At 39.9% G+C, this 12438-nt stretch overlaps 1 protein-coding gene across 2 annotated transcripts in view; it reads right to left on the minus strand.

Annotated features, from left to right (window-relative positions):
• exoc2 (exocyst complex component 2) overlaps positions 1 to 12034 on the minus strand; it is a 53562-nt gene extending 41528 nt beyond the window's left edge. Inside the window, exon 1 of one of the 2 annotated variants that reach the window (XM_079998790.1) lies at positions 11998 to 12034. The gene's annotated coding sequence lies outside the window, so the exon portion shown is untranslated. Of the gene's footprint in view, positions 1 to 2800; positions 2871 to 11997 lie in introns of those variants that run through there. The other variant, XM_079998791.1, reaches the window with a different exon arrangement.
• Between the last annotated feature and the right edge of the window lie 404 nt (positions 12035 to 12438).

Genomic DNA, 12438 nt, shown 5'->3' on the forward strand with positions numbered 1-12438 from the left:
ATTTGCTTCAACCAAACTGATGGAAACTTTATTAATTGCAATACTTTGAAAACCAGCTCAAAGTTTAGATAAATTAAATATCCCCTAACTTTTTTTTTTTTTATTCCTATTTTTATTTATATTTCTTTTGTAATACTCTGCACTCCCTGCACAGTCTCTGGAGTTTGCCTAAAAACATTTCACTACATGCTTACATGCTACACTGTGCAATATGTATGTGACAAATTACTTTTGAGTCTTAAATATCTTATTTGATTTAGATTGACGGCAAGGGGAAACTATTTCACAACAGGGCCCGACAGAAAAAAATGTGTTAACCTAGAAATCTCTCCCCTGGACGAACCTCTTCTCTGGTAACTCAACTGAGGCCGCATTGTTTCTTTCTGTCTGTCTCTGTTTCTGAGATGGGGTGAAAACTCCAAGGAAATCTACGATGTGTAGTCCCTGATGCCCTGGGCTTGTCAGAGGAAATGGAAGGGCTCCGTAATTTGACATGAAGAAGATAAGAGGTTAGCAGGCCTGAAACAAGTGCTCGGCGTGTCCTTCATCAATCCCATATGTTTAGAACGGGAACAGGGAGGGGCAGAGGGCTGGGCTCTTATTTTGAGAGAAAAAAAAAAAGTAGAGAAGGTATTGAACCGGTATGTTTCCAGGAGTATTTCTACCCCACCTCCCACCCCTCACAATCCCATCTTGGAAATACACGTGTACAAACACACAGATAGCTGAAACACACACACACAAACACACGCGCACACACACACAAACACACACAGACACACACAGACACACACACACAGGCTGGGCAGAATGACAGCTCTTCTAGGTTGCGTGCAAGGGCCCGAGCTGGCGCTGTGTGGTCTGTGTGTATGCGAGTGTGTGGAGGGATCTGCAGTGAGGTCTGGGCAGTGTGTTTAAGTGTACAATTATGTGTGTGTGTGTGTGTGTGTGTGTGTGTGTGTGTGTGTGTGTGTGTGTGTGTGTGTGTGTGTGTGTGTGTGTGTGTGTGTGTGTGTGTGTGTGTGTGTGTGTGTGTGTGTGTGTGGTCTGGGTGTGTGGTCTCTGGCGCGGGCCTGGGGAGAGCCTGCTGACGGCTGGGATGAGAAAAGAGCCGCTGTGTTTACTTTACTCTGGGGGCCTTGCATGGACACGGGAACACTGCCCAGACCCCCCCTCTCTATAGTACACATGGACACACACACACGTGCGTGCACGCACACATACAGATATACACATCGGACACAGCCTAATACACACTAACACATACACGTACATACAAAAAGAGTGCAAGTAAGGAGGCTCTTGTACATCACATCTCAGATCAGGGCATCAAAACTCCCCTGTGGAAGAACACAAGCTGCAGCTCTGAAAAAACTAAGGTCTCTCTCAATGACATTTCAATTATTGTTTTTTTCTTGTTTTTCCTTTTTCCATTTTGGAAACACAAGAACTGGAGCCAGGGGTATTTACCATACAGTGTTTACAGGGAGATCGATATCGACCGCTAACCTCTAGGGGGCATAAGAGGATCCCATAAGATTATCAACCTTTTGCATCCAACTGGTGTCAAGCCATGTCAATGGATTGTAGGCTAAATTGAATTTATGACAAACCAGTACCAGATTTATTCCATTCCCTTCACTCACGTCCTCTCCAACCACAATGAAGTTCTTGCTCACCCCCCCTCACCTCTCTCCACATCTAGTAATTGGGCTAAAACGGCAGGTTTGTTTTCCTTGGAGGCTGACTAATAAACAGCCAGGGTGTAACTATGCTGTGTGGTAGCTGTGGAGAGGTTGAGGTTTGTGTCCTCCGCGCAGCACTGCTAACATGCAAGGACCTTTCCTTGGCTTTATATCTGCACCACAGGACCATAAGGAAGGAACATAAGACTCTTTCATTTAAACACTACTTCACAGCACATGAAAATCATTGGATTTCAACAATACAACTCCTAAATATACTCCCAGGCTAAATGGCCAGATCAACTTGAAATAGCTTAATATATTTAACTTTTGGTCTGAAAGATAAAGTTTTGTTTCATTATAAGGATGAAAGACAAGACTTTTTGGTTTGGTCAGGTTGCAAATAGAACCTCCTTAAATTTGATCACTTAACTGAATATTTGGTTTCTGAAATTGTATTTGATTAATTTCCTGCCGATCGTGCAATCATTTCACCCTCTATTATGTACTATGACCCACATGGCTGCATCTATTTGTCCAATGATACTGAACCAAGAGTCACAAGTTAGGGTTGGAGCTAGAAGGCTTTTTTGTTGTTGTGTACCCCTAAAAAGACAACTGCTGTGATACTTATATCAGCAACCTTAACCCTAACTTATATCAGCAAGCCTATTGGCCAAGTCATTATATGTCATTAACAGTATAGCTCTTCCTGGCGGGGGGTTACATTTTCACCACATAACGGTGGGAGGGGATTACACTCATCACATAATGCTGTCTTGTGGGGCTTCAATGTACAGTTTGAGTTTGGATGGCCGTTATGTCAGGTCGGCTCAGGTCCACCAGGGATAGACGGAATGTGGGATAGATGTTTCATCCTGATACCGAGCCCATCCAGGGGATCCTAACGTGAACTGTAAATGCTTTATACAACTCAGCAGACCGAAGGGTGTCTTTAACACGGGTCGAACATGTATTTTAACACCTGTATTGACCAAAGCTGATAGCTATTAATCCATGTCAACATACTACCGTTTGTCCATCCAATGAAAGAGGTGTTCATGTGTTGGATTATGGCCTGGCGAGAGCTCAAAGGCTCTTTCTCACTGACTCACGTGGCATTGATTGGCAGGTATGCGAGTCCATGTGAGTGTGTCTGGGTTCCTGTCTGTGTGTCCGATTGGTCTGAGGGGGCACAAAGAAACCCTTTCAGACAACTCATCACCCCTGCCCCCTCCGTCGCCCCCCATCAGTATTGCTAACTCACCACACTGGCGGCCTGGTATCCCCCCAAACTAACACCATTCCACTCAGTGCTCCCCAACATTATACAAACACCAGATTCCATCAAAGATCACCACTACCCACCCATGTCCCGACCTCGCCACCCCTTCTCCTGAATGCACAGAGCAAGCCAAACATCTCCCTGCTCAAAATGACTGGCCTGATCGCAGAGCCTGACCAAAGCAAAAAACAATCCCCCTCAGTCCTCACTGACACCAAGGCCGGCCGCACATGCCTTTGAGCAAATCTTCAGTGCAAAGCGGTTAAATCTTGTTTTAGACTTCATTGAAGATACAACAGAACTGCATTCTGGGATGAATATGAATCACAATTTTTTTTTTGCTATGGAATTGAGATCACGATTCTCAGAAATACCCATTTGGTAAATGTATTAATTGCACTCTCTAACATAATGCACAATACATCCATAAAGATGGTGGTCTATGGTCTGAACTAGAAATCATCATTAAGGCTCGGCCCTTTGACAGTGAGTCAGCATTTCCTCTGTGAGCAGCCAGCTCCAGCCAGTCTGACAGAATAACCCGTCTCTTCTGAGTCTGGTTCTCAATCCTACCATCATGATGTCTGCCCTGAGGGTTTGTTATCCTTGGGCTGTCTATTTGTATGTTTGTTGGTCTCAAGTTGCATTTTAGATTTAGGCCTAACTCAAGCCCACAGGCACCAATTTCTCATTTGAGAAGCTTAGAACAATAAACAGAAATATAATGTGTAGGCCTATGAAGGCATGAAAATGTTTTTAGAGGGTTTAGTGACAGAGACAGGGCGTTCTGCTCAATGACATGGCAAATAAGTAGAGTTCTAAACGTTCATGAACTGTGCTACAACGCCACAAGTCCTGCTGCTTTAAAAAATAAAAAAAACATCAGAAGCGTGAGAACCATCCTCATAAATGGTCACAAATACAACACAACACATTTTCTAATTTCATGAGCTATTCAAATTAATAAAATGCCCATAAAATAGCCTCAATGTATTAATGTGGTAACTAGGGCTGTACATTTTCATTTAAATGTCATTAAGAGTAACTATTTTGGTGAAGGCCAATTACTAGTCAAGAAAAACCCATGGCTGGGTGGTCGACTACATTTTTCTCACCTGAAGGCCTTGCAGATAGATTAAGATAAGATATCCTATGTGTTGATTTTCAACTGAACTCATGAGGTCACCACATTTTCCAAAATGCTATGGCTAAATTAGCTAACAGCTGAATATATTAAAGGGGACCAATTATGAAAACGTGTGCACATACATTTGGGTCTCTAATGGGCTTACTAACACACAAACTGTGAAATAAGGCAACTCAGTAATTTTTTGTAAGCTGTCTATATTAGAAAACATGGCGAAACAAGCCGTTTCGCCATGACAGAACCGCCCTCCATCCGAGTAAGTCCACCCACAACTGGAGAATAAGAAGCACCACTGGGAATTGCTCTGTTGGCTTACATACCAGCACAAATCTTTAAAAAGAAAGAGGAATTAATACCAACTGTCTGTGAAGAAACTGCAGACGATGGAAATGTAAATATTAAAAAAAAATTCCACTGTGAAAGTTTCCTTTTCTCAGAAATGTTTCTAAGAATTCCGAGGCGGGGCTATTGTAGATTTATTTTTGGTTCCACGATCAACTGACAGCAACTTAAACAAGCAACAACATAAAACTGTAAAACTTGGAAAAAAAAAAACAAAAAAAACGAGTCATCACCCAGGCAGACTTGGTTCCCTCCATCCCTCCAAAAGAGTCGTTCAAAAGAATCAGATTGTTCGTATATGTATACTGGATCGCTGAAGGACCAGCGGGGAGCGGAGATGCTCCTCCAGTTCAGAGACTGGCATGGGGGTGGAGCTGGAGTCCCTCAGAGCCCGGCGGGGAGTGTGGGGTGTGCTCCCTACACTCAAAACATATAATGGTTCCCCATGCGGGAAAAAAGTTATTAAGCTCTGAGTTTGGATCCTAAATCGGATATGAAATGATCGAATGATACATAGATATTCGTGTCTATTAACGCGCCAACGTCTGGAACTTCAACGCGCATCGCATTGGGCAGATAAAGGGGCCGAAATTAGTGGGTCGACCCAGGAGTACTGTTTACATCAGACCTGATCAGACGTGGAGCCAATAAAAAACAGTGTCCATTGTAGGGTAATTTGACCCGGGACTGAAATCCGGGTTTTACCTTTCTCACAAATGATAAATGCCAGATGTTAGCAGGTGTTAGCGGGTTTTTGCGCAGTGGGAAAGTGGTATATGTCAGACTTCCATCACGTGTGGGTAAACCCACACAGTTCTCTAGCGTTTTTAAAGCTGAATATCTACAGTTATTCATCATGATTAATTTATTTATTTATTTTAGCCTACATTTGCAAATGAACACGAACAAATGCATTGTTGATTCAGCAAAATGATTTAATTTTCAGACATCACATTTAAACAACTAATTGAATTGTTTCAATAATAACAGGTGATTGCTTCGAATGTTCCAAAAGTGTTGAATAAACGTTGGTGTAGGCTATAGGCCCAGCCCAAAACACAGTAAAGAAAGAATTCTGAACAACCACTCCACGTGATTGTGGTGCTAAATGGACACAGCTCAGACATGGTGCTGTAGTGATTAAGTGTGAAAAAAACAAATCCATATCTACCATATATTCTTCTTACGTGTAATTGTAAACATTACAATATATTTCCCATATTCATGCCTGGACGAATCTTGTAATACAATTTCAGACACCCCGAAAGTGGACCATACCATTAGGCCAGTGACAGACTGGGATCAAAAAACGGCCACGGCATTTGCAACAGAGAGGCCCTATTTTCAAACCCAGCACCAACACCAGTCTGGCTCTGCAATGTTGTCTGTGTTGTTGGCGGTCGCACTAACTCAGCACCCACACTAACGTTAGCACTACTAGTTGAGGCACTGTTCCCCGCTCTCCGGCATAAAGGTTCGCCATTTCTCCAAAGACAACAAATACATTGTGTTTTTATTGTATATGTAGTTATTTTTATTGAATTACATTACATTACATTGCATTTAGCAGACGCTTTTATCCAAAGCGACTTACAATTGAATTAAACCAAAAAAGCGCTGTGCACAACAAACAACAAACATCCACTCCCTGTCAGCAACAAAAAGCACTAACATGCAGTGACCTCTCAGTCTGGGTAGGCAGCAAAAAGAATAACAATAAAAAAAAAAAAGATTAATTAAATATGATAGATATACAGTATATAATATATTAATTTTATGAAATTATGCAGCATCATTGACCAACCATTTGCAATTCATAATTTATTCATCCAGTTATAGATCTAGCAGCAACCAATCCACTTTGATACACAGACTTCATCCACAGTGGAAGTCAAAATGCTGGTGTCGGCACCAATAACAAAACACAACAATCCAAGCTTGACTATACTGTAAGACCAGTAGCAGACTGGTGTAGAGGTCTTCCCGTGTCTTCCCAGAACCTGACCCAGGACTAACACCCAGTTCGGGTCCGCTTTTGTTATCACCTCGGACTTGCATTATTGGGCTGGTTCTGTAGTATCTAGGGAAAAATGGGTCTCTGCTCTGTACAGCACTCCAGGAGCAACCAGAAATGAGGAGTGCTGTTGTGCTAAAAATAATTCTTGAATCAAAATCATCAAAGATAAAAATAATTTTAATTTATTATTATTATTATTATTATTATTATTATTATTATTATTATTAGGGGTCCAGCCATCAGGGCCCCCTAATCCCTATTGTTATTGCTGGGATTTGTTAGTTATTGTTGGGGCTTTTCGGCGTAAAAGTATCGGATACACGACAATCGCAGTACGCAAAGACATGGTTGAGATCTTGTCAGAACTGGGACGTTTCAGACGTCTTGTTGTTCTAGTTTGATCAATATCGATCAACATCTGGAGCCCAAATGAATGAAAAACTCATTTTACCGGAAGTAGAAGAACGTTGAGACAATTTGATTAGTTTCAGGAGCAGCCTATTTTGTGACATCCTCATCTAAAGTTATATCCAAGATTCATCTCTCAGAACTCTTTCGCCTCCAGCCACTTGTGACATGTAGACAGACAACCTGAGCCGATACTGCATTAAAGGAAACTCTAAAAACTGAAACTTGCGCTGCGTTTTACAAAACCCTCAAAACTACAATCAGCGGTCACAAAGAGCGTCTTCTTACTGCAGGAAGTTCTAAGAACCTTTGGAGGAACCGACTCTTACCTTTGTGTCCGTACTGCATGATCCAGGAACGATCATAATTGTTAAAACACCCTTCTTGAGGGAAATTTAAATTGAGTGACGTAAGTGCATGGAAATTGGTCCAGACATAAGTTCACCTTGATTGGTCGAACACATGAGCATGAGAAATTCTTGCGAAAAAGAAGCACATAAAAAATTAGATACTTAATTTAAACTAAACATAAATGTAAAGGCGCTGAAAGGCTGATCACAGCATTACGGAAACTCTGAAAATTTTACCTAACACGACTAAACCGGACCCTGTGTATTGTTTCCTGAAGCTTTATAAACCATTATTTATTATTATTATTATTATTATTATTATTATTAATAATCCAATGACCAATTTTGAGGGGCCTAAGTCGTAGCAGGGCGGCCCTTCTGGCAATTGCCCAATTGCCAGATGGCCAATCTGTCACTCCATTACAGTACGCTGAGCATCACACTCCGCGGCGGACCCAGGCAAGCTGGAAGCAGCTCCAGCGGGAGTAGCTCCGCAGGGGAGGGCGCAATCGGCAGCTCAGATCAGAGCGATCTTTTTTTCCAAACAAAGAAAATAAAAACAGTGTGTTTTATTGTAGATTTGTTTATTTTAATCTATTTAATATTTTTCTTGTTTTCTAAGTGAATGAAACAAAACATGTTTTGGGGACCTCAGAGACCTATATTAAATTGTTGAAAAGCAGCATAATGGGTCCCCTTTAAGAAAATGTGAATGTATTGCAAAAACTGACAAGTTCTTATCTTGTTTTCAAGGAAAAAATGCACAACGGCCTGAGAAACAGTACTTTCTCAAAAATAAAGCAGTTGAGAACTGAGAACTATAAAATGCCTGCTTTTGGGGGTGCTCTTCCTGCAAATTCAGCAAAGTACACATATAAACTGCATATATTTTTTCACAACTTAAAGAGGCATACATGTCAAGAAATAGCAGCATGTGTACATGCTCCTGGGGGAGATTGAGCTACAGCTGAGAACCATCATTTCAAAGGCATGTAAGTTAGGTAATCAGAACCCTTTTCCAACACCAAGTACCCGGATGTGCTTTTCACAGACGGTCTTGCTCATGGATAACTGAAATCATTACATTTTAAACCTTGTCATGCTCAAGAAAATTATTTGTTAAAGTTAGGCTTGATTGAAATGATAGAACGCTGAATAATAATAAATTATCAATTAATCGTGAGCTCTTATATTTGTGACTTGTTCCGACAAGCTCTTACGTGACTGTGTCTCATATTCCAGTTTGGTCCCTCTAGGTCTGTGGTCTGACTGGGTCACAAAATACTGACTGTGAAAACCAATGGCACAGCAAGGCTATCAGCAGGGAGGGGGCTTCCAGGTTAGAACGAACATGGGTGAGAGCAAAGTGCCACTTCGTAAATGGGGCTTGGCTTGACTCTGTTGTCATTGAATTCACCCCTGGCTCTATGGAGCACCAGTGTTGAGAAGCCTCGAAAATATAACCCACCCCAAAACAAACAAACAGGGCCACCCAAATTTTCCAATTAGAGGCCCGCAAGGGGAGCAGGAAATCGGCGAATGTTGCTTTCCCGGCCCCCTAGATCCCCATCCCCCAGCAGAGGGGTACCAGCACTCAAGAGGACTGTCGGTACCCTGTGACACGGGGTGTGGAGTAAAAGTCTATAGACTATCTGAAAGACCTTGAACTTGCTAGCATAAGCACTGGTCCAAACGATGAACCAGCTCAGTGACAACTTGTTCTTGACACATGGCGCCAGCCTACTCATGACCTGCCAATCAATTGCTCTGTCTCTCTCACACGCGATCAGTTAGACAAACACGGAAAATATAAAGTATTTTTTCCCTGGAAAGATATAATTAAAGATAACATGTTAGAACAATATTTGGAAAAAAAAAATACTAAAAATAAACATAGGAGTATAAGTACTAGGCTTAAGTTATGTTCCCTTTCAAAACAATACATTTAATGACTCTTAAGAGAGAACACTGAGATTGGTAATGTTGGACAACCCATGCATCAGTGTATGACACAAGAGAGCTTTAGCTTAAAAAAATATAAATAAAATCTTTAGATTGTGACTTATTCAGATTATACAAAATGGCTACACTATAATTCTTCCATCAATATCTCATAAACTGTTAGCTAGAACTCTGAGCCATACATATGTCCATACACATTAAAACATTCAAATTAAGGGTGATGATAAAGGTGTAACATCTGCGCTCTAAATAGGGGTGCTAGAAAATATCAATACCATGAGCATTGTGAATGTTTTTTTCAATAGTTTACTTAATTAAAACTTAATCAATTTAATATATGGATGATAAACATAGTAAGGAAAGTGTTGTTGCATGTTCTACCCTTCATCAACTAGGTTGTAATATAGTGCTGCTCCGTAGTTATCCAGTGGGTTGCCACTCAAACACACTTCACACACAGCCACAGCCACAGATCCTCACTGAAACCATGACCTTATCTTTCACAACCCAAATCAAACACAGTAACTTACCAAGAGAAGTTGCTTTGCATGTTCCTGATTGATTTATTAAATAATCATAACTTGTCTGGCACCAAATGCAAGGGTTTCCCAAAACAGCATGGAGGAAGCTCATCTTCTAGATTGAATTCTGTTAAAATCATATAAACCATTGTTGTCAAACGAATCTTGCGTCAAAGCATCTCGCATTCTATGGTTCTCAAATTTAGTAGTGCAATGTTAACCAGGTATAATCCAACGCTGAGTCCCAGTATGATTACATATAAGAGAGAAGGGGAGATTAACTCCCAACTCAGATTTGTGAGTCAGCTTCTGAGATGCTCCATGTCTCCTTATGTGCTTAAACCTCTATGAGGTAAGTACTGGAGGTAAGTCAAGGTAAGGTAAGTTTCATTTAGGAGGATTTAAATGCATATTTAATACAACGCAGACAATTAATTCTATAATGTAATTATAGAACCCAGAATCGCAATTGTGGCGCCGCCCCTCGCGGCCACTTGCGCGAGCACCTTGTGTCGATAACGCACATTTTAATATTTTTAGTATTTTTAGAGCTTATTGTGCATAATCACCGGGTGTCATGACATTTCACTGCATATATGTATGACCGTATGTGATTATATGTGACAAATAATCGCTTGAACTTGAACTTGAATCTTGAACTTCAATCTAAGATATTACAGCACAGTTAACTAACTTAAATGTGGGACAGGAAGCAAACATTTTAAGCTAAAACATCAGATTCCCGAGAATCATTCTAGACAAAAAGATCAGGTGAATTGATGGTTCATAGTCATTATTATTGTGTGTATGACACGTATATTGAAATGCTTATCCTGCTGTTCAGATTGCATAAAGTTAAGGATTTATTTTACTTTTTCTTAATTTTATAATATTGCAACCTACTACAGTAAAATTATGATATAGTAGCACTGTATTTATATTATTTCAATGCTTTATAATACTTTTTAATAAATAGTCATTCAATCTATTTGCATTATGCATATGATCCTCTCTATGCTGTTTCCATTGTTGGTGGCTGCATCCACTTTTCCTGCTAAGAATGCTAAGACCGGGTAACCTCTTGAATCTTGAATATAAGCATTTGATATGTCCGCGTAGATAATTATGGTCAGTATACTGTCAGTATGGATGAACATTCACGAAAAAACAACTGCACATCTGCATGAAAAAATATTCCCACCACCTGAAGTGACCAAGAGAAAACTGAGAAAACTTACTCTGATGATCCTATCAAATTATGAATTCATTTCAGATATAATCTTTAAGTTCTTTAAGACAATAGGCGTTCAGCTGTGTTAAACTATTGATGAATGTGCGCTGTGGACATATTATTATCAATTCTGATCTATAACAGGGCAAAAAAACATACAGTGACTGTAAAACACAGTAATTATAATGCTAAGGCATAATCCCAAACAAAGAAGCTGGACAATCACAACAATGAATGGTCCAAAATGATTCTTTATACATGTTGTACTGTATTGTACTGTACTGTACTGTACTCATACAGAATATGAAGAATATTACCCATATTCCCACTTTACATTGATACAGAGGTTAACTGGTGTATTTTTTTATTGTTTAGGTTTATTGTTTAATGTATATTACTACAATCTTAAACTTTCTAAAATGTGTCTATTTGTTTGATGTCTGCTGCTTTCACATTCCAATGAATAACGTATCTATCTATCAATCTATCTATCATGACGATATGCAATGCACAGCCAGGACACTCATTCGTCTCTCATAAAAGAGAATAATACCTTATTTTTTTAAGCGAAGCTTCGCAGATACACCGAATTATCGACTGAATCGATTGAGCTAATCGACGCCCTAGTTGCAGTAACATGCCTGTAAACACTGTAACCTATGTAACAGCTAGCGTTACATTAGCGAACATCTGACTGAACTGATAGAGCATTCCTTAATAAGGGTTTAGCTCCAGCTGGAGGCATCCACCCCTTTATTCTCTGAATCCAAAGATGGCATGCTGAAAACGTCCCGTATAAGATTCAACATCATCAGACCTTAACGATTAACTCTAGAGATGATCGCTCTGACAGCTGGCTAACATCGGCTAAGCTAGTTTGGGCTAGCTACCAATTTAGCAAGCCAAAGTCGAATATTTCTAAACGTTGACATGCGGCGTGCGCCGTAACCATATACATTTTTCTCACAGACGGTATGGGAGCGTCGTTTCTAACAGCTCAAACATTCTGGAAAAACGCACATTGAGGGGGGAAAAAAAAGACAACTTACTCAGCTCAGTGTGCATCCACCACAGCAAGACGAAAAGACTTCCTGTTTCCGGAATCAACTTCCGGGAGAGAAGCCTCCCTCCGCCAGACGTCCACGCAGAGGACATTACAAAGAAAAGTACAATTTAAAAACGTAACGGTATTAAAATATGTATTTCTATTGAGTGTAGATCGAATAAAAGTTTTCAGAACGGAGTCAAAATAGGAAACTACTACTCTGTAATACATACTTTGTCATTTGATCATTAAAATTAACTATAACCTTTATTTCACTTATACTTGTATTTTTTCTGAAGGTGCATTGAATATTATTATATTATTGTAATTATATATAATATACTAACAATAATTTACATCATATATCATGTTTTATAATATTTCTATAAATTCTATAATAAATGTTATAATATTTATAAAAATGTATTATACATAAGTTACATAG

Source organism: Zeus faber, assembly GCF_960531495.2.
Source record: "Zeus faber genome assembly, chromosome: 1".
Lineage (NCBI taxonomy): Eukaryota > Metazoa > Chordata > Actinopteri > Zeiformes > Zeidae > Zeus > Zeus faber.